Source organism: Pelophylax lessonae (assembly GCF_965119305.1).
Source record: "Pelophylax lessonae genome assembly, chromosome: 4".
NCBI lineage: Eukaryota > Metazoa > Chordata > Amphibia > Anura > Ranidae > Pelophylax > Pelophylax lessonae.
This window is the reverse complement of record NC_138771.1, coordinates 282,012,680-282,036,564: the sequence shown is the minus strand read 5'-3', so window position 1 is coordinate 282,036,564 and position 23,885 is coordinate 282,012,680.

Here is a 23,885-nt window from a genome sequence, read left to right as displayed (position 1 = left end):
GTTTGTACCCCTAAAAGGCTAGATGAGGAGTAGGGGGAGTATGGAACAGGCAGCACCCTCAAACCTTCAGAAGTATGAGATGAACCCCAACAACTTGGAAAGGTGGATCTCTCTCACACGTACCAACACAGACTATCCCCCAATTTAACTGATCCCCAAAGGTTTTTGATTAAATAGCGGAATAGAAAATATGATCCAAAAAAAGTGTATGTATATCACACGTACACAACCACACTAGGCCCCAATTACTATTGTTTGTACCCCTAAAAGGCTAGATGAGGAGTAGGGGGGGTATGGAACAGGCAGCACCCTCAAACCTTCAGAAGTATGAGATGAACCCCAACAACTTGGAAAGGTGGATCTCTCTCACACGTACCAACACAGACTATCCCCCAATTTAACTGATCCCCAAAGGTTTTTGATTAAATAGCGGAATAGAAAATATGATCCAAAAAAGTGTATGTATATCACACGTACACAACCACACTAGGCCCCAATTACTATTGTTTGTACCCCTAAAAGGCTAGGAGTAGGGGGAGTATGGAACAGGCAGCACCCTCAAACCTTCAGAAGTATGAGATGAACCCCAACAACTTGGAAAGGTGGATCTCTCTCACACGTACCAACACAGACTATCCCCCAATTTAACTGATCCCCAAAGGTTTTTGATTAAATAGCGGAATAGAAAATATGATCCAAAAAAAGTGTATGTATATCACACGTACACAACCACACTGGGCCCCAATTACTATTGTTTGTACCCCTAAAAGGCTAGATGAGGAGTAGGGGGAGTATGGAACAGGCAGCACCCTCAAACCTTCAGAAGTATGAGATGAACCCCAACAACTTGGAAAGGTGGATCTCTCTCACACGTACCAACACAGACTATCCCCCAATTTAACTGATCCCCAAAGGTTTTTGATTAAATAGCGGAATAGAAAATATGATCCAAAAAAAGTGTATGTATATCACACGTACACAACCACACTAGGCCCCAATTACTATTGTTTGTACCCCTAAAAGGCTAGATGAGGAGTAGGGGGGGTATGGAACAGGCAGCACCCTCAAACCTTCAGAAGTATGAGATGAACCCCAACAACTTGGAAAGGTGGATCTCTCTCACACGTACCAACACAGACTATCCCCCAATTTAACTGATCCCCAAAGGTTTTTGATTAAATAGCGGAATAGAAAATATGATCCAAAAAAAGTGTATGTATATCACACGTACACAACCACACTAGGCCCCAATTACTATTGTTTGTACCCCTAAAAGGCTAGGAGTAGGGGGAGTATGGAACAGGCAGCACCCTCAAACCTTCAGAAGTATGAGATGAACCCCAACAACTTGGAAAGGTGGATCTCTCTCACACGTACCAACACAGACTATCCCCCAATTTAACTGATCCCCAAAGGTTTTTGATTAAATAGCGGAATAGAAAATATGATCCAAAAAAAGTGTATGTATATCACACGTACACAACCACACTAGGCCCCAATTACTATTGTTTGTACCCCTAAAAGGCTAGGAGTAGGGGGAGTATGGAACAGGCAGCACCCTCAAATCTTCAGAAGTATGAGATTGTGTTCACTGTACCCCACAAAGATTGAGTTCACTGCACCCCACAATGATTGTGTTCACTGCACCCCACAAAGATTGTGTTCACTGCACCTCACAAAGATTGTGTTCACTGTACCCCCCAAAGATTGTGTTCACTGCACCCCACAAAGATTCTGTTCACTGTACCCCACAAAGATTGTGTTCACTGCACCCTAAAAGGATGTTGTTCACTGCACCCCACAAAGATTGTGTTCACTGCACCCTAAAAGGATGTTGTTCACTGCACCCCAAAAAGATTGTGTTCACTGTACCCCCCCAAAGATTGTGTTCACTGCACCCCACAAAGATTGTGTTCACTGCACCCCAAAAAGATTGTGTTCACTGTACCCCCCAAAGATTGTGTTCACTGCACCCCAAAAAGATTGTGTTCACTGTACCCCCCAAAGATTGTGTTCACTGCACCCCACAAAGATTCTGTTCACTGTACCCCACAAAGATTGTGTTCACTGCACCCCAAAAAGATTGTGTTCACTGTACCCCCCCAAAGATTGTGTTCACTGCACCCCACAAAGATTCTGTTCACTGCACCCCACAAAGGATTTTGTTCACTGCACCCCAAAAAGATTGTGTTCACTGCACCCCAAAAAGGATTTTGATCACTGCACCCCAAAAAGGATGTTGTTCACTGCACCCCAAAAATGATTTTGTTCACTCCACCCCAAAAAGATTGTGTTCACTGCACCCCACAAAGATTGTGTTCACTGCACCCCAAAAAGATTGTGTTCACTGTACCCCCCAAAGATTGTGTTCACTGCACCCCACAAAGATTCTGTTCACTGTACCCCACAAAGATTGTGTTCACTGCACCCCAAAAAGATTGTGTTCACTGCACCCCAAAAAGGATGTTGTTCACTGCACCCCAAAAAGGATGTTGTTCACTCCACCCCAAAAAGATTGTGTACACTGCACCCCACAAAGATTGTGTTCACTGCACCCCAAAAAGATTGTGTTCACTGCACCCCAAAAATGATTTTGTTCACTGCACCCCAAAAAGGATTTTGTTCACTGCACCCCAAAAAGGATGTTGTTCACTCCACCCCAAAAAGATTGTGTTCACTGCACCCCAAAAAGATTGTGTTCACTGCACCCCACAAAGGATTTTGTTCACTGCACCCCAAAAAGATTGTGTTCACTGCACCCCAAAAAGGATGTTGTTCACTGCACCCCAAAAAGGATTTTGTTCACTGCACCCCAAAAAGATTGTGTTCACTGCACCCCACAAAGGATTTTGTTCACTGCACCCCACAAAGATTGTGTTCACTGCACACCAAAAAGGATTGTGTTCACTGCACCCCAAAAAGATTTTGTTCACTGCACCCCAAAAAGATTGTGTTCACTGCAGCCCAAAAAGATTGTGTTCACTGCAGCCCAAAAAGATTGTGTTCACTGCAGCCCAAAAAGATTGTGTTCACTGCAGCTCACACACAGAAAAATGGATGTGGATCACTGACACCTGCCTATCTCCAATCCCACACCACACAGCAATATCGATTGTAGTTTGTAGAACACAGTTTCCCTAAAATTCAGCAGACTCTGTCCCTAACAGGATTGAGAAGAGATCGTAGATCAGGATTGAGTGCAGATTCACCCCACCCCCCACACAGCAATATCGATTGTAGTTTGTAGAAGACACTGACCCTATAATTCAGCAGACTCTATCCCTAAAATGCCTACAACTCGCCCTGCCTAAACACTCCGACCTGTCCCTCAATTCTATCCGGACACAAATGGTTTTTTCCTGCCTATCTTTCCCTAATCAGCAGCCAGCACATTGATGTGTGCTCTGTCCCTTAGCTAAGCAGCAGAATGACGCTGCTGCGGCGGCTGCCTCGAACTTATAAAGACTTGGTCACATGCTTCAGACGGCCAATCACAGCTACTAAGACATTTGCAGGCATGGCTGGGATGGCTTAAGGCACACCAGTTAAACGATTGTTGATTGGCTGTTGAAAGCCCGCCATGAAAAGAGCGCCAAAGCATGCAAAACCCGGAAATAAAACGACCGAACACGGATTTTTACCCGAACATACAGTAAAGTGTCCGTGTCCGTGTTCGGGTAAAAAAAATCCAATTATTCGGTACGAACACGAATAATACAGTCCGTGTTCGCTCAACACTAAAAATGAGCCAATATTTGGCATGACATTTTGAAATGTCTCACTTTCAACATTTGATATGTTATCTATATTATATTGTGAATAAAATATATGTTTATGAGATTTGCAAATTAGTCCATTCCTTTTTTTTTCCTCACAATTTGTACAGTGTCCCAACCTTTTTGGAATTGGGTAGTAAAAGAACATGCTAGTTATGGTGCCTAAAGTCAGATGGTTATGTGATGGAAATGGATGACTGCCAAAGCACCCACACTGTGTAGAGAAGTTATGGGACACCTTTCACCCAGTGGGTAGAATTAAAATGATATATGCTCACCAGAAGGATTCAGGCCACCAGGACCTAGATCACTTATAAAATAGATGGGTACTTGGTCCACAATTGCACCCTATCTGGCTTCCCACAATCAGAGTTCATAAATGAGTAAGGAACACAGAAATGGATAATAGTGTAACTCCGTTTTAATAATAGCCCAATAGATGATAAAATGCTTATGCTTACGTTAAAAAGTGCCCAACCCGGCACTGGTACGAACCACCACAAAGAATAGAAAACAGCATCCTCCTCCGTCTCGCAGCTGACTCTGTCACCCTTCACCGAGCGTTACTGTGCCGGTGGCTGTCGTGCATTCCACAGGAGCCGGATTTGACATCATTGGATGAACCGAAAGTTCAGAAGGTAAACAGACCACAATGCATTTCGCAAAAATGGCGTCTTCAGGAGGTCTGATTAGCCTTCAGAACTTAGGGATAAATATAACCCCAAGCCGTATATGATTGGATAATTGGGCTTAATCAGATATATCAATGGGAAATATGCTATTATCATTCTAAAATAACAAGGATGCTGTTTCTAATTCATTTGACGGCACTTTCACAATAAATACAAGGAAACAATATTAAAAATACCGCTTTATAAAATCAAATAAATAAATGATATACAAAAACAAATATAGGTACAACATATCCATCCCAAACGGGATAAATACATATTGTGTGCCCAGCAATTGGGATGCGATAGATAGTCAGGTCTATAAATATTGGGACATCGTCACAATTCTATTCTTTTTGGCTCTATAATGGATTTGAAATGAAAAAAAAAAAAAAAAAAACAAGATGTCCTTTAACTGCAGACTTTCAGCTTTAATTTCAGGGTATTTACATCCAAATCAGGTGAAAGGTGTAGGAATTACAACAGTTTGTATATGTGCCTCCCACTTTTTAAGGGACCAAAAGTAATGGGACAATTGGCTGCTCAGCTGTTCCATGGCCAGGTGTGTGTTATTCCCTCATTATGCCATTTACAAGGAGCAGATAAAAGGTCCAGAGTTCATTTCAAGTGTCCTATTTGCATTTGGAATCTGTTGCTGTCAACTCCCAATATGAGATCCAAAGAGCTGTCACTATCAGTGAAGCAAGCCATCATTAGGCTGAAAAAACAAAACAAACCCATCAGAGAGATAGCAAAAACATTAGGTGTGGCCAAATCAACTGTTTGGAACATCCTTAAAAAGAAAGAATGCACCCGTGAGCTCAGTAACCCCAAAAGACCCGGAAGACCACGGAAAACAACTGTGGTGGATGACCGAAGATTTTTTCCCTGGTGAAGAAAACACCCTTCACAACAGTTGGCCAGATCAAGAACACTCTCCAGGAGGTAGGTGTATGTGTGTCAAAGTCAACAATCAAGAGAAGACTTCACCAGAGTGAATATAGAGGGTTCACCACAAGATGTAAACCATTGGTGAGCATCAAAAACAGGAAACAGGAAGGCCAGATTAGAGTTTGCCAAACAAAATCTAAAAAAGCCTTCACAGTTGTCGACAGATGCGACCAAGATCAACTTGTACCAGAGTGATGGAAAGAGAAGAGTATGGAGAAGGAGAGTAACTGCTCATGATCCAAAGCCTACCACCTAATCAGTGAAGCATGGTGGTGGTAGTGTCATGGCGTGGGCATGTATGGCTGCCAATTGAACTTGTTCTCTTGTATTTATTGATGATGTGACTGCTGACAAAGTCAGCAGGGTGAATTCTGAAGTGTTTCGGGCAATATTATCTGCTCATATTCAGCCAAATACTTCATAACTCATTGGACGGCGCTTCACAATGCAGATGGACAATGACCTGAAGCATACTGCGAAAGCAACCAAAGAGTTTTTTAAGGGAAAGAAGTGGAATGTTGTGCAATGGCCAAGTCAATCACCTAACCTGAATCCGATTAAGCATTCATTTCACTTGCTGAAGACAAAACTGAAGGGAAAATGCCCCAAGAACAAGCAGGAACTGAAGACAGTTGCAGTAGAGGCCTGGCAGAGCATCACCGGGGATGAAACCCAACGTCTGGTGATGTCTATGCGTTCCAAAATTCAGGCTCTAATTGACTGCAAAGGATTTGCAACCAAGTATTAAAAAGTAAAAGTTTGATTTATTTATTTAATTATTATGTTAATCTGTCCCATTACTTTTGGTCACTTAAAAAGTGGGAGGCACATATACAAATTGTTGTTATTCCTACACTGTTCAACTGATTTGGATGTAAATACCCTCAAATTAAAGCCGAAAGTCTGCAGTTAAAGTGCATCTTGTTTGTTTCATTTCAAATCTATTGTGTTGATGTCCTAATATTTATGGACCTGACTGTATCCAACTTTAGTACCACTGAAAGATTCTGACCATATTTAAATTCTAGATATTAAAAATATTCAGAAATATATACCATATTTAGAAGCCTACATAATGTTTATAAAAATCTTGTCATAAAGATACACCACAAATGTTGTTTGGATAATCTCTAAAATAATCACTCAAATGGTGTTTAAAACGCTTAAAAGGGATTGGTTTTAAAAACTATAAAAAAAACAGAAATAACCATAAGATGGTAACAAAAACTCTACCGCGATGGAGTTACTTTTGATATCAAGGGCAGGAGGAAAAATGGGGATTTTTTTTTATAACTATTACATTGGTTATCCACAACAAAATTTCTAAAAATCATTGATGTAGCAATTTAAATCTATGTCTAGATTTAGCCCCTCTGGGCTAAGTGTAGGGAGACAATAAATCCATTGGGTTTCGTTTTGGGATAATTGTTTACACATATCAGTCCCCCTCCAATGTTTATAGACTCTATAAATGCCACAAAACCACAACAAAGATGGGTCTCTTTTATGGAATTGCCTAAAAGTGTTGGAAAGACAATGTTGTCTATATCCTTTCCGGATATTGACAACATGTTCCCCCATACGTGTGGCCAAGGTACGTGTGGTCTGACCCACATACCTCAGGCCACACAGACAGACACATAAATATGTAACAAATCTTGTTCCACATGTGATAAATTACTCAATCTTAAATTCTTTACCTTTGGAGGAAGAGAAACACAATTCGGTTTTCTTTTTAAATCTACTGGTTTTACAAGCATTTATAGAAGCCATTTCTTTAAAAAAAGTCTTCTTTCTTTTAGGTGGTGTTACGGACCGTTTCAGCAGACAAGGGGTTAAAATCCGTTTAGGGGATATGCCCCTTTCTGAGAGACAGGCACAGCTACTGCAGAACACCAAACTCCCAAACTGGATACAAAATAGCACTCCAACCTGGAACCTCACGAATAGCTGCTAGCAGACGAACAGGAAAAGCATACATTAGCTTACACTCCTAGCAATCAGTCTCCAACAGCATACAGTGAATCCCCCCAAGAACGAGACAAAGCTCCGAGTTGAGGGTAAAACAGGAACAACAACAACATTTATTGGAAGAACACAGCACACTTTTATATAGAAATTGGAACATCCTTCCCCCAACAACCGCTTTCCCATTGGTCAATTGCACAGTACCTGCAGTTCCCTATAAGGTCCTCTCCTAGCCATGCAAATGAGGGCTTGAAAATGAGTCAGCAGTAATTGGTCAGATAGATTGACCAGAAGGACTGCCATGCAAATGAGGACTTAAAAATGAGTCAACAGGGATTGGTCAGATAGCTTTGACCAATGCAAGGAGACAGAAGCCCCAGGGGGCAATCAATGTACACAATAGTCAGACACCGAACAATGGTTCCCTAACGAGCCCTCAATACACATTACTCTGAGTGTCAATACATCCCTTAGTAGACAACAGGTGAGGTCATTAGCACACCTGACAATAGCTGAATGGAAAGCCACCTCAGGCCAAAAGCAACATTTTCATAACTTCTAAAATATGCATCACATTCAAATAAAACTTACATTTTCAGAATCAGCATACTTCAAATGCAAACATAACCAAAAATCATAGAAATCCCTCCAGGGGTTAAAAAGTTAGACGGAAGTCCTTTTCTGACCGACCGCAGGCACATTTTCATGCCCAAAACCATTCCATGGATTTGGGCTATGCGGTCGGTCTATTTCCCCATAGAGATGAATGGACTTCGAATGTCGAAGTACATTCGAACGGTCCAAATGTACGAACGGCCCAGTTCGTACAAATAACCATTGTCAATGGGGCCGCGTTCGTTTGAATTAAAATGGCCGCTGCCACGTGTTCGTTAGTCGCATGGCGTTCACTTCGACTACTTCGGCGGTCCGAAGTGCCAATACAAAACTGCAGGTCTTTTCCTTAAAGGGCCAGAAGCATAGAAATACAGGCCATATATGCCCAAATACAGTCTTAAAGGGGTAAAAGCCCCTAGGTCCATAGTAATATTGCAGGAGGCGAGCAACCAGGCTCCTCCAATGCCCAGTGGCAAGGTTGGTCTCGTCACAGGTGGATCGGGAACATTTTTCACTATCATATTCCTTAAGGCGGGGCCCGTTTATATATGAATCTAGGACCGGTTGAGAAGTAATTTTTTTTAAGGTGTTATCCCTTTAAAATAATCGACCATTGTTTTTTTATGGGTGTTATCCCTTTAAAAGAATCGACCATTGTGACCATTTTAATACACTTTTCCAGCTTTTTATATAAATCTTTTAGAGAACATGAACTACAATTGTTATGGTATGAAAGTTACAGGGAATATGGATAAAAACACCATCCAATTTTTGGATCTTGAGATCTACTGGAAAAAGCATAAACTACATACTAGAAAATTTTTCAAAGATGTACATTGCAATGGGTACATCTTCACAAAGAGCTGTCATCGTCTGGCATGGGTTAAAGCCAATTCACCCATATAAGGAGGAATTGCAGCAATGGTCAAGATTTAATGTAACAAACCAATAAACTTATTCAAAGATTTAAAGAAAAAGGCTATAAAGAAAAGCAATTGGTGGAGGTTAGGAATAAAGTATCAGTGATAAATTGAGAGGAGTTGCTCAAGCCAAAAACTAGAGCAAATAAAAGACATGAGCTAGCCTTCATCACCGGATACAATATGAAGAGCTGGAAAAGTGTTTTAAAAAACATTGGTCGATTCTTTTGAGGGATAACACCATCAAAGAAATACTTCCCAACTGTCCTAGATTCATATATAAACGGACCCCAGCTTAAGGAATATGATAGCGAAAAATTTTCTCAATCCACCTAAAAGAAAGAAGACTTTTTTGGAAAGAAATTGCTTCTATAAATGTAGTAGATGTAGAGCTTGTAAAACCAGTAAATTTAAAGAGAAAACCGAATTGTGTTTCTCTTCCTCCAAAGGTAAAGAATTTAAGATTGAGAAATTTATCACATGTGGAACAAGATTTGTTACATATTTATGTATCTGTCCGTTTGGCCTTAGGTATGTGGGTCGGATCACATGTACTTTGGCCACACGCATGGGGGAACATGTTGCCAATGTCCGGAAATAATTTAGACAACATAGTCTTTCCAACCATTTTAGGCAATTCCATAACAGAGACCCGTCTTTGTTGTGGTTTTGTGGCATTGATAGAGTCTATAAACATTGGAGGCGGACTGATATGCGTAAACAAATATTCCAAAACGAAACCCAATGGATTTATCGTCTCCATACACTTAGCCCAGAGGGGTAAATCTGCACATATAATTAAATTGCTACATTAAGGATTTTTAGAAATTTTGTTGTGGATAACCAATTATGTAATAGTTATAAAAAAAAATCCCCATTTTTCCTCCTGCCATTGATATAAAAAGTAACTGCATCGCGGTAGAGTTTTTGTTACTATCTTACGGTTATTTCTGTTTTTTTTTTTATAATTGTTAAAACCAATCCCTTTTAAGCGTTTTAAACACCATTTGAGTGATTATTTTAGAGATTATCCAAACAAAATTTGTGGTGTATCTTTATGGCAAGATTTTTATAAACATTATATAGGCTTCTAAATATGGTATATATTTCTGAATATTTTTAATAACTAGAATTTATATATGGTCAGAATCTTTCAGTGGTACTGAAGTTGAATATTTATTGCATTCCACTTGCTGGGCACACAATATGTATATATCCCATTTGGGATGTATATGTTGTACCTATAAGTGTTTTTGTATCTAATTTATATATTTAATTGTAAAAAGCAGGTTTTTTAATATTATTCACTTGTATTTGTTGTGAAAGTGCCGCCAAATGAATTAGAAACCGCATGTTGTTTTTTTAGAATGATAATAGCATATTTCCCATTAATTTATCTGATTAGGCCCAATTATTCAATCATATACGGCTTGGGGTTATATTTATTCCTGAGCTCTGAAGGCTAATCAGACCTCCTGAAGACACGATTTTGCAAAATGCATTGTGGTCTATTTACCACAATGCATTTTACCTTCTGAACTTCCAGTTTATCCAGCGATATCACATCCGGCTCCTGTGGAACGCACGCCAGCCTCAGCCACAGTAACGCTCGGTGAAGGATGACAGAGTCAACTGTGAGGCGGAGGGAGATACTGTTTTCTATACTTTTTGGCGGTTCTTACCATGGGGGAACATGTTGCCAATGTCCGGAAATAATTTAGACAACATAGTCTTTCCAACCATTTTAGGCAATTCCATAACAGAGACCCGTCTTTGTTGTGGTTTGTGGCATTTATAGAGTCTATAAACATTGGAGGCGGACTGATATGCGTAAACAAATATTCCAAAACGAAACCCAATGGATTTATCGTCTCCATACACTTAGCCCAGAGGGGTAAATCTGCACATAGAATTAAATTGCTACATTAAGGATTTTTAGAAATTTTGTTGTGGATAACCAATTATGTAATAGTTATAAAAAAAAATCCCCATTTTTCCTCCTGCCATTGATATAAAAAGTAACTGCATCGCGGTAGAGTTTTTGTTACTATCTTACGGTTATTTCTGTTTTTTTTTTTTATAATTGTTAAAACCAATCCCTTTTAAGCGTTTTAAACACCATTTGAGTGATTATTTTAGAGATTATCCAAACAAAATTTGTGGTGTATCTTTATGGCAAGATTTTTATAAACATTATATAGGCTTCAAAATATGGTATATATTTCTGAATATTTTTAATAACTAGAATTTATATATGGTCAGAATCTTTCAGTGGTACTGAAGTTGAATATTTATTGCATTCCACTTGCTGGGCACACAATATGTATATATCCCATTTGGGATGTATATGTTGTACCTATAAGTGTTTTTGTATCTAATTTATATATTTAATTGTAAAAAGCAGGTTTTTTAATATTATTCACTTGTATTTGTTGTGAAAGTGCCGCCAAATGAATTAGAAACCGCATGTTGTTTTTTTAGAATGATAATAGCATATTTCCCATTAATTTATCTGATTAGGCCCAATTATTCAATCATATACGGCTTGGGGTTATATTTATCCCTGAGCTCTGAAGGCTAATCAGACCTCCTGAAGACACGATTTTGCAAAATGCATTGTGGTCTATTTACCACAATGCATTTTACCTTCTGAACTTCCAGTTTATCCAGCGATATCACATCCGGCTCCTGTGGAACGCACGCCAGCCTCAGCCACAGTAACGCTCGGTGAAGGATGACAGAGTCAACTGTGAGGCGGAGGGAGATACTGTTTTCTATACTTTTTGGCGGTTCTTACCAGTGCCGGGTTGGTCACTTTTTAATGTAAGCATAAGCATTTTATCATCTATTGGGCTGTTATTAAAACAGCGTTACACTATTATCCATTTCAGTGTTCCTTATTAATTTGTTAACTCCGATTGTGGGAAGCCAGATAGGGTGCAATTGTGGACCGAGTACCCATCCATTTTATAAGTGATCTAGGTCCTGGTGGCCTGAATCTTTCTGGTGAACATATATCATTTTAATTCTAGCCACAGGGTGAAAAGTGTTCCATAACTTCTCTACACGGTGTGTTTTGGCAGTCATCCATTTCCATCACATAACCATCGGACTTTATGCACCATAACTAGCATGTTCTTTTAGTTGGACTGTTTGAATTCACACATTTATGCACTAAGCACTTTAATAATAGTATTGTATTTATTTGGGAAGTAATATATGTTCTTTGCCAATATTTCTATTTTATTTGTTACACTTATTTATTGACACCATTTATTTCATGTGTAATTATTTGGACACATTCCTATTTATTACTCACATCTATATGATTATAGGTTGTTAGTGATATTTAGCACGTATTTAAGGTTTTAAACAGCGCCTACTTTATTATATATTGTTCATCCATTTATGTATGTGTCTATTCTCATTTAAAGGGGCAGCAGTTTATATTGGCTATTGCATTTTGTTGGGTTTTGGCGCCTTAACAATATTTTACAACCCTTTTCATATGGCACCCAAATATGAGCACAATATTTACACAGTAGCAGAGAAATCAAAATAACCTATTCAGAAATTAAAAGCACAACTACAAAGTTCATGTCAGACCCTCAATTTATTCATGAAAAAAGTGCAAGAATTTGGAATAAATACAATATAGAAAATACTTAATAAAATAAATATATATAGACACATCTTAGCCCAATATAGTAATAAATATATAAAGACACACTTGCCTTGGCCCTTTATCCAATTCATTTGAAAAGATATGCACTAGACACAAATAATTCATTGTATGTGTAAAATTGTTTTTAGGCATATATACATTTTCTCTACTTGAATGAATATGCTTGAAGATAAGCTTTTGAAGTATTAGGCTCATGTATGCAGTTTATATACTTCTAGAGAACCATTACAAATAACCCCTCTTCTTCACAGTCTTATTCAGGTGTTTTGGATCTTTCTGGGTCCAATAAATTACACATAACAAATGCAAATACAATTTACAACACAGCAGAGTGTTATACAGATATTTTTGAAGTACATATTGGAAAAAGTCTCTACACAATCCAAAAATGCTCTTGGAACTGGGGATCAGCTAGAAGTGTGAACCGAGCTTACTGTGGGCTCTACTATACTCCCACAAATTACAGCTACTTTCATATAACTGATCTCCGGATTTACAACAAAAGGGTAATAAAGAGACTTTATCAGGAACAAAACTGTTGCAGGTATGAAGTCCAGGAATCTAGAATTGTCTGAATGTACCTACCGCAGCCTCCATTACATTATTGTATATCAGGTTGTCTCCAAACCTTCTAAACATAAGACCAGTTTACTGTCCTTCAGACTTTAGAGGGGCTGAGCTATGGCCAATGGGAGTAGAAAAGGTCCTGACATCAGTGGGAAAAATAATGCCCCATCGATTGTTTCAGTGGGAGTAATTGCACCCTATCATTGGTGTCAGTGGGGGGAACTGTGCCCCATCATTGATGACATTGTGCCCCATTGTTGGTATCATTGAGAGAAATTGTGCCTCATTATTTATGTCATTGGACCCCATTGTTGGTGTCATTGGGAGGAATTGTGCCCCATTGTTGATGTCATTGGTAGGAATTATGCCCCTTCATTGGTGTCAGTGGAGGGGAATTATGCTCCATTGTTGGTACCAGTGGAATAGTGCCCCAAGAGCCCTTGAAAAGCAAGCTAAGGGCCGCATCTGGCCCCTGGGCCACAGTTTGGAGACCACTGATATATATATAGTTACATGACGGTAAGTAACCTATAATATATGATCAGGAATATCACACCAGTAATAGTGGTGGAGATTTTGTATTTCTTGATCCCTATAGCTGGTCTTTTAAAAGCTTTTCTTCCAGAAAGCATGATAAACGCAACATACTTAGCATAGCATTTAACTACTGTATACAAAAGGGTTTGCATGATCACATTAGACATGTTGCATTTTTCTGCAGTTTCACATACACCAAAATGCATAGACAAGGAAAAGTTTTCAGTAGTAGCACACTAGTTGCAGTTCACTGGAAAAGAAAACCTGTTTGCTGATTTTTTGTGCATTGCATTTTGTCCTAAAGTAATTTGAAATAAAAGTGCAAGTAAAACAGTGCATCTAAAATGCAAATGTAGCCAAATGCATGCATGCAACAAGGTACTCTAATATGCCTACTCAACTGCAATGCTTTGCTGTAGCCAGTTCTGCCCAATGATGGCAGGGCTGTTTGTGATGACACAGAGGTCCCCATGCATGATTTTGCTGACTGCCAGAATCAAATTCCTTTGCGCAATCAAGGGTTCCAGAGTTTTTGCATTTCCTGACATTTGAATTTAGCTGTGTCCTCATCATTGCTCTTTCCTTTCCTTTCTTGTGCATTTCTGCTGGTAGTTTAGTGTACTTTCAGAATTCCGGGTCCAAACATTTAAAACTGACATGATAGAAGAGTAAAGCAACAGTTTACCCACATTTTCAAGTATTTAAATCTAGGTTTATTGACAAAAAGAATTTGCAGGCAACTGAACCTCATATCCTTTATATCACATACTTTATATCAGTATCCTGCTCCCAATAGCTGTACTTCTGCTGCATTTAACCCTCTGAAGGCTCCCTCTACAGCTCTGTTTTTCCCTGTCAACCCCTCAGAAATCTTCCTCTGCTACTGCTACCTTTTCTGCTCTACTGCTCAGTAGGGTTGAGCGGACACCTAGATGTCCGTGTTCGACGGGTTCGGCCGAACTTTAAAAAAAAGTCCGGGTCCGTGTCCCGGACTTTTACCGAACTTTTCCCGGACACCGAACCCCATTGAAGTCAATGGGGACCCGAACTTTAAGGCACTAAAATGGCTCTAAAACACCAAAGGAAAGGGCTAGAGTGCTGCAAATGGCAGCAAAACGTAATTAAGAGCATGGCAAGTGCTCTGCAAACAAATGTGGATAGGGAAATAACTTAAAACAACAAAAAAAAACAGAAAAATAAAACAATGTTCTTCTTCATCTCTGAAGGACGAGGCCCATATGGAGTAGGAGGGAGGTTGAGGTGGTGGTGGATGTGGCGGTGACATAGGCGTGCGCACAGGGTGTGCTGGGTGTGCCTGGGCACACCCTAATCACCTAGGGCACATAGCATTGCCAGTGAGGAGATGGGAAAGATCTCCCTGGGACCTGCTCTGCTCTATTTCTCCTTGCCTACAGGTACATGGCCCCGATACATTACTCTCCCTGCTGGCAAACACATGCATGTGTATTTCAACTTTGGGGTGCACACCTTAATGCAATAGGCTGCGCACACCTATGGGCGGTGTAGGTGGAAGCGGCGGTGGAGGAGGACCAGGGCCGGATTAACAGCATCATGGGCTTGGTGCTGAGGATTTTGAAGGGCCTTAAGGGCCGTGCCTTGCCATGCACCCAGAGGAGGAAGGGTGCAGCCATGCATGCCTAATTCAACATGGGATGCTGTCTCTGAAGCCCATAAACACATCCATGCATCGCCAACTGTCCCTCCTTGTCCGGCCTTCACGCTGTGTGGGGAGGTTCTGAGGGTGCTGCCTGGGGAAGCGAGCATAGAAGCCAGACTTCTGTGTTTACAAGTGACAGAAGAGCGGTAACAGTGAATATGGCCAACCCGGGGCCTATATAAAAGGTAGGGGCCTGGAGCTGCAGCTCCAATAGCCCCTACATTAATCTGGCCCTGAGGAGGAGGACGAGGTAGCCAACACTGCTTCTTTTCAAAAATTTTAAATGAGGGTACACCCCAAAAGAGTGAGAAAGAGCAAAAATGGAACAATGGGTGGGTAAGGTCGGTATCCATTGCTATTCTGCATAAGGTACGGAAAAGTCCCGTGGGATCCATGCCTGGTTCATTTTAATGAACGTGAGCTTGTCCACATTGTCTCTGGACAGGCGGCTGCGCTTGTCTGTTATAACGCCCCCAGCCGTGCTAAATACCCGTTCAGATAATACACTGGCTGCAGGGCACGCCAGCACCTCCAAGGCGTAAAGGGCAAGCTCAGGCCATGTGCCCAATTTGGAGACCCAGAAGTTGAAGGGGGCAGACCCGTCATTCACTACATGTAGGCGTGTGCACACATACTGCTCCACCATGTTGGTAAAATGCTGCCTCCTGCTAAGACGTTCCATCTGAGCTGCTGGTGCTGCTGTTTGTTGTGGCGTGCTGACAAAGCTTTTCCACATTTCGGCCATGCTAACCCTGCCTTCTGAGGTGCTGGCGGTGCCCTGGTTGCGTTGGCGACCTCCTCCTCCTCCTCCTCTGCCTTGTGCTTCCACTGTGGCCCCGCTGTCAGATGGGAATGCCAGCAGCATGGCGTCTACCAGCGTGCGCTTGTACTCGCGCATCTTGCGATCGCGCTCCAGTGAGTGAATTAAGGACGGTACGTTGTCCTTGTAACGGGGATCCAGCAGCGTGGCCACCCAGTAATCAGCACAAGTTAGAATGTGGGCAACTCGGCGGTCGTTGTGGAGACACTGCAGCATGTAATCGCTCATGTGTGCCAGGCTGCCCAGAGGCAACGAAAGGCTGTCCTCTGTGGGAGGTGTATCGTCCGTGTCCTCTGTATCCCCCCAGCCACGCACCAGTGATGGCCATGAGCTGGCCTGGGTGCCACCCTGCTGTGAACATGGTTCCATCTCCTCCTCCAGCTCCTCCTCCTCCTCATCCTCCTCATCCTCCAGAACTGTGCCCCTGCTGGACAATTGCGTCCCTGGCGTTTGCGTGTGCAGGAACCCACCCTCGGAGCCCCTTGCGAATGACTGCCCTGAAAGCCTTGGAAATGTTACCTCTTCATCCTCCTCCTCCTCCTCATCCTGTGCCACATCCTCTTCCATCATCGCCCGAATTGTTTTTTCAAGGAGGCATAGAAGTGGGATAGTTAAGCTGAGAACGGCGTCATTGCCACTGGCCATGTTGGTGGAGTACTCAAAACAGCGCAACAAGGCACACAGGTCTCGCATGGAGGCCCAGTTATTGGTGGTGAAGTGGTGCTGTTCCGCAGAGCGACTCACGCGTGCGTGCTGCAGCTGAAACTCCACTATGGCCTGCTGCTGCTCGCACAGTCTTTCCAGCATGTGCAAGGTGGAGTTCCACCTTGTGGGCACGTCACATATGAGGCGGTGAGCGGGAAGGCCGAAGTTACGCTGCAGCGCTGCCAGGCGAGCAGCAGCAGGGTGAGAACGCCGAAAGTGCGCACAAACGGCCCGCACTTTCTGCAGCAGCTCTGACATATCGGGGTAGTTTTTAAGGAACCTCTGCACCACCAAATTCAGCACATGCGCCAGGCAAGGGATGTGCGTCAAACCGGCTAGGCCCAGAGCTGCTATGAGATTTCGCCCGTTATCGCACACCACCAGGCCGGGCTTGAGGCTCGCTGGCAGCAACCACTCATTTGTCTGCTGTTCCATGCTCCTCCACAACTCCTGCGCGGTGTGTGGTTTGTCCCCCAAACAGGCAAGTTGTAAAACTACCTGCTGTCGTTTACCCCTGGCCGTGCTGAAGTTGGTGGTGAAGGTGTTACGCTGTCCGGATGAGGAGGCGGTAGAGGATGAGGAAGCGGAGTAGGAGGAGTTAGGAACAGGAGGCAAACTGAAGCGCCCTGCAATCCTCGGTGGTGGAAGGACATGCGCCAAATTGCTATCCGCCTCAGGCCCATCCGCCACTGCATTTACCCAGTGTGCCGTTAGGGAGATATAACGCCCCTGACCGTGCTTACTGGTCCACGTATCCGTAGTTAGGTGGACCTTGGCACAGATGGCGTTGCGCAGTGCACACCTGATATTTTCCCCCACTTGGTTGTGCAGGGAAGGGATGGCTTGCCTGGAAAAGTAGTGGCGGCTGGGCACGACGTACTGTGGGACAGCCACCGACATAAGGTTTTTAAAACTGTGCGTCTCCACCAGACGGAATGACAGCATTTCAAAGGCCAATAATTTTGAAATGCTGGCATTCAGGGCCAGGGATCACGGGTGGGTAGGGGGGTACTTCCTCTTCCTCTCAAGTGTTTGGGAGATGGAAAGCTGAACGCTTCCACGGGACATTGTGGAGATGGTTGTTGGTGACCCAGGTGGTGGTGTTGCTGACAGATCGTCTGTTTGCGGGGTGGCAGGTGCCGGTATCACTACAGATGTGGCTGGAGCGGCCGAGACTGCAGCAGAAGAGGAAGCAGGATGAGCCAGAGACGTTTCTTGGTTTTGAAGGTGTGTACTCCACTGCAGCTCGTGCTTTGCACTTAGATGCCTGATCATGCAGGTTGTGCTCAGGTTGAGAAGGTTTATGCCTCGCTTCAAGCTCTGATTGCACAGGGTGCAAACCACTCGTGTCCTGTCATCAGCACATTTTCTAAAGAACTTCCACGCTAGAGAACTCCTTTGAGCTGACTTTGGTGCGCTCGTTCCCTTGCTGCGTTGGGCAGTAGCGGGCGTAGTGTCTAGGGCACGGCCGCTCCGCTTCTGCACCCTGCTCCCTCTTCTGCTGTGCTGGTGGCTCTGTGCGACCACCGCCTCTTCCTCCAAACTACTCAGGTCACCTGCATGACGTTCATTCCATGTGGGGTCGAGGACCTCATCGTCCTCCACATCATCTTCCACCCAGTCTTCACCCCTGCCCTCCTTGTCGGTCTCCACAATGCTGAACGCCGCAGCAGTTGGCACCTGCGTTTCGTCATCATCGGAGACGTGCTGCGATGATCCTTGCATGTACTCATCTTGAGAAATAAGTGGTTGGGCATCGCTGCACTCAATCTCTTCCACTTCTGGGGCAGGGCTAGGTGGATGGCCCTGGGAAACCCTGCTGACAGAGTCCTCAAAAAGAATAAGAGACTGCTGTATGGCTTGGGGCTCAGACTGCTGGCCTGATTTGCAAGGGGGTGAGGTGAAAGACGGTTGGACATTGGCTGCAGGTGCCAACTCTGACCTTTCTGCAGTAGACTGGGTGGGAGACAATGTGAAGGAACTGGAGGCACTGTCAGCAGCAAACCAATCTACTATCGCCTCAACTTGTTCTGGCCTCATCACTTCTAGGGGCGTTTGATGCCCTACCAAATACTGATGCAGGTTCTGTCGCCTACTCACACTTGAGGAAGGTGTTTCACTTGTGCGTGTAGCTGGCACAGATCGACCACGTCCTCTCCTTGCAACAGGAGCTCTACCAGCAGCACCACGACCCAGGCCACGGCCCTTATTTGACGGTCTCCTCATATTTCTGTAATTTAAGATCTTGCCCTAGAAAGGTTTTTATTGAATAGCGGAATAGGAAATATGATCCAAAAAAGTGTATGTATCTCGCACGTACAAAACCACACTAGGCCCCAATTACTATTGTTTCTACCCCTAAAAGGATGGATGAGGAGTAGGAGGAGTATGGAACAGACAGCACCCTCAAATCTTCAGAAGTATGAGATGAACCCCAAAAACTTGGAAAGGTGGATCTCACACGTACCGACACAGACTATCCCGCAATTCAATTGATCCTCAAAGGTTTTTATTGAATAGCGGAATAGGAAATATGATCAAAAAAAGTGTATGTATCTCGCACGTACACAACCACACTAGGCCCCAATTACTATTGTTTGTACCCCTAAAAGGATGGATGAGGAGTAGGAGGAGGAGTATGGAACAGGCAGCACCCTCAAATCTTCAGAAGTATGAGATGAACCCCAAAAACTTGGAAAGGTGGATCTCACACGTACCGACACAGACTATCCCGCAATTCAATTGATCCTCAAAGGTTTTTATTGAATAGCGGAATAGGAAATATGATCAAAAAAAGTGTATGTATCTCGCACGTACACAACCACACTAGGCCCCAATTACTATTGTTTGTACCCCTAAAAGGATGGTTGAGCAGTAGGAGCAGGAGTATGGAACAGGCAGCACCCTCAAATCTTCAGAAGTATGAGATGAACCCCAACAACTTGGAAAGGTGGATCTCACACGTACCGACACAGACTATCTCGCAATTGAATTGATCCCCAAAGGTTTTAATTGGATAGCGGAATAGAAAATATGATCAAAAAGAAAGTGTATGTATCTCGCACGTACACCACCACACTAGGCCCCAACTACTATTGTTTGTACCCCTAAAAGGATGGTTGAGCAGTAGGAGGAGGAGTATGGAACAGGCAGCACCCTCAAATCTTCAGAAGTATGAGATGAACCCCAAAAACTTGGAAAGGTGGATCTCTCTCACACGTACCAACACAGACTATCCCCCAATTTAACTGATCCCCAAAGGTTTTTGATTAAATAGCGGAATAGAAAATATGATCCAAAAAAAGTGTATGTATATCACACGTACACAACCACACTAGGCCCCAATTACTATTGTTTGTACCCCTAAAAGGCTAGATGAGGAGTAGGGGGGGTATGGAACAGGCAGCACCCTCAAACCTTCAGAAGTATGAGATGAACCCCAACAACTTGGAAAGGTGGATCTCTCTCACACGTACCAACACAGACTATCCCCCAATTTAACTGATCCCCAAAGGTTTTTGATTAAATAGCGGAATAGAAAATATGATCCAAAAAAAGTGTATGTATATCACACGTACACAACCACACTGGGCCCCAATTACTATTGTTTGTACCCCTAAAAGGCTAGATGAGGAGTAGGGGGAGTATGGAACAGGCAGCACCCTCAAACCTTCAGAAGTATGAGATGAACCCCAACAACTTGGAAAGGTGGATCTCTCTCACACGTACCAACACAGACTATCCCCCAATTTAACTGATCCCCAAAGGTTTTTGATTAAATAGCGGAATAGAAAATATGATCCAAAAAAAGTGTATGTATATCACACGTACACAACCACACTAGGCCCCAATTACTATTGTTTGTACCCCTAAAAGGCTAGATGAGGAGTAGGGGGGGTATGGAACAGGCAGCACCCTCAAATCTTCAGAAGTATGAGATGAACCCCAAAAACTTGGAAAGGTGGATCTCTCTCACACGTACCAACACAGACTATCCCCCAATTTAACTGATCCCCAAAGGTTTTTGATTAAATAGCGGAATAGAAAATATGATCCAAAAAAAGTGTATGTATATCACACGTACACAACCACACTAGGCCCCAATTACTATTGTTTGTACCCCTAAAAGGCTAGATGAGGAGTAGGGGGGGTATGGAACAGGCAGCACCCTCAAACCTTCAGAAGTATGAGATGAACCCCAACAACTTGGAAAGGTGGATCTCTCTCACACGTACCAACACAGACTATCCCCCAATTTAACTGATCCCCAAAGGTTTTTGATTAAATAGCGGAATAGAAAATATGATCCAAAAAAAGTGTATGTATATCACACGTACACAACCACACTGGGCCCCAATTACTATTGTTTGTACCCCTAAAAGGCTAGATGAGGAGTAGGGGGAGTATGGAACAGGCAGCACCCTCAAACCTTCAGAAGTATGAGATGAACCCCAACAACTTGGAAAGGTGGATCTCTCTCACACGTACCAACACAGACTATCCCCCAATTTAACTGATCCCCAAAGGTTTTTGATTAAATAGCGGAATAGAAAATATGATCCAAAAAAAGTGTATGTATATCACACGTACACAACCACACTAGGCCCCAATTACTATTGTTTGTACCCCTAAAAGGCTAGATGAGGAGTAGGGGGGGTATGGAACAGGCAGCACCCTCAAACCTTCAGAAGTATGAGATGAACCCCAACAACTTGGAAAGGTGGATCTCTCTCACACGTACCAACACAGACTATCCCCCAATTTAACTGATCCCCAAAGGTTTTTGATTAAATAGCGGAATAGAAAATATGATCCAAAAAAAGTGTATGTATATCACACGTACACAACCACACTGGGCCCCAATTACTATTGTTTGTACCCCTAAAAGGCTAGATGAGGAGTAGGGGGAGTATGGAACAGGCAGCACCCTCAAACCTTCAGAAGTATGAGATGAACCCCAACAACTTGGAAAGGTGGATCTCTCTCACACGTACCAACACAGACTATCCCCCAATTTAACTGATCCCCAAAGGTTTTTGATTAAATAGCGGAATAGAAAATATGATCCAAAAAAAGTGTATGTATATCACACGTACACAACCACACTGGGCCCCAATTACTATTGTTTGTACCCCTAAAAGGCTAGATGAGGAGTAGGGGGAGTATGGAACAGGCAGCACCCTCAAACCTTCAGAAGTATGAGATGAACCCCAACAACTTGGAAAGGTGGATCTCTCTCACACGTACCAACACAGACTATCCCCCAATTTAACTGATCCCCAAAGGTTTTTGATTAAATAGCGGAATAGAAAATATGATCCAAAAAAAGTGTATGTATATCACACGTACACAACCACACTAGGCCCCAATTACTATTGTTTGTACCCCTAAAAGGCTAGATGAGGAGTAGGGGGAGTATGGAACAGGCAGCACCCTCAAACCTTCAGAAGTATGAGATGAACCCCAACAACTTGGAAAGGTGGATCTCTCTCACACGTACCAACACAGACTATCCCCCAATTTAACTGATCCCCAAAGGTTTTTGATTAAATAGCGGAATAGAAAATATGATCCAAAAAAAGTGTATGTATATCACACGTACACAACCACACTAGGCCCCAATTACTATTGTTTGTACCCCTAAAAGGCTAGATGAGGAGTAGGGGGGGTATGGAACAGGCAGCACCCTCAAACCTTCAGAAGTATGAGATGAACCCCAACAACTTGGAAAGGTGGATCTCTCTCACACGTACCAACACAGACTATCCCCCAATTTAACTGATCCCCAAAGGTTTTTGATTAAATAGCGGAATAGAAAATATAATCCAAAAAAAGTGTATGTATATCACACGTACACAACCACACTAGGCCCCAATTACTATTGTTTGTACCCCTAAAAGGCTAGATGAGGAGTAGGGGGGGTATGGAACAGGCAGCACCCTCAAATCTTCAGAAGTATGAGATGAACCCCAAAAACTTGGAAAGGTGGATCTCTCTCACACGTACCAACACAGACTATCCCCCAATTTAACTGATCCCCAAAGGTTTTTGATTAAATAGCGGAATAGAAAATATGATCCAAAAAAAGTGTATGTATATCACACGTACACAACCACACTAGGCCCCAGTTACTATTGTTTGTACCCCTAAAAGGCTAGATGAGGAGTAGGGGGGGTATGGAACAGGCAGCACCCTCAAACCTTCAGAAGTATGAGATGAACCCCAACAACTTGGAAAGGTGGATCTCTCTCACACGTACCAACACAGACTATCCCCCAATTTAACTGATCCCCAAAGGTTTTTGATTAAATAGCGGAATAGAAAATATGATCCAAAAAAAGTGTATGTATATCACACGTACACAACCACACTAGGCCCCAATTACTATTGTTTGTACCCCTAAAAGGCTAGATGAGGAGTAGGGGGGGTATGGAACAGGCAGCACCCTCAAACCTTCAGAAGTATGAGATGAACCCCAACAACTTGGAAAGGTGGATCTCTCTCACACGTACCAACACAGACTATCCCCCAATTTAACTGATCCCCAAAGGTTTTTGATTAAATAGCGGAATAGAAAATATGATCCAAAAAAAGTGTATGTATATCACACGTACACAACCACACTGGGCCCCAATTACTATTGTTTGTACCCCTAAAAGGCTAGATGAGGAGTAGGGGGAGTATGGAACAGGCAGCACCCTCAAACCTTCAGAAGTATGAGATGAACCCCAACAACTTGGAAAGGTGGATCTCTCTCACACGTACCAACACAGACTATCCCCCAATTTAACTGATCCCCAAAGGTTTTTGATTAAATAGCGGAATAGAAAATATGATCCAAAAAAAGTGTATGTATATCACACGTACACAACCACACTGGGCCCCAATTACTATTGTTTGTACCCCTAAAAGGCTAGATGAGGAGTAGGGGGAGTATGGAACAGGCAGCACCCTCAAACCTTCAGAAGTATGAGATGAACCCCAACAACTTG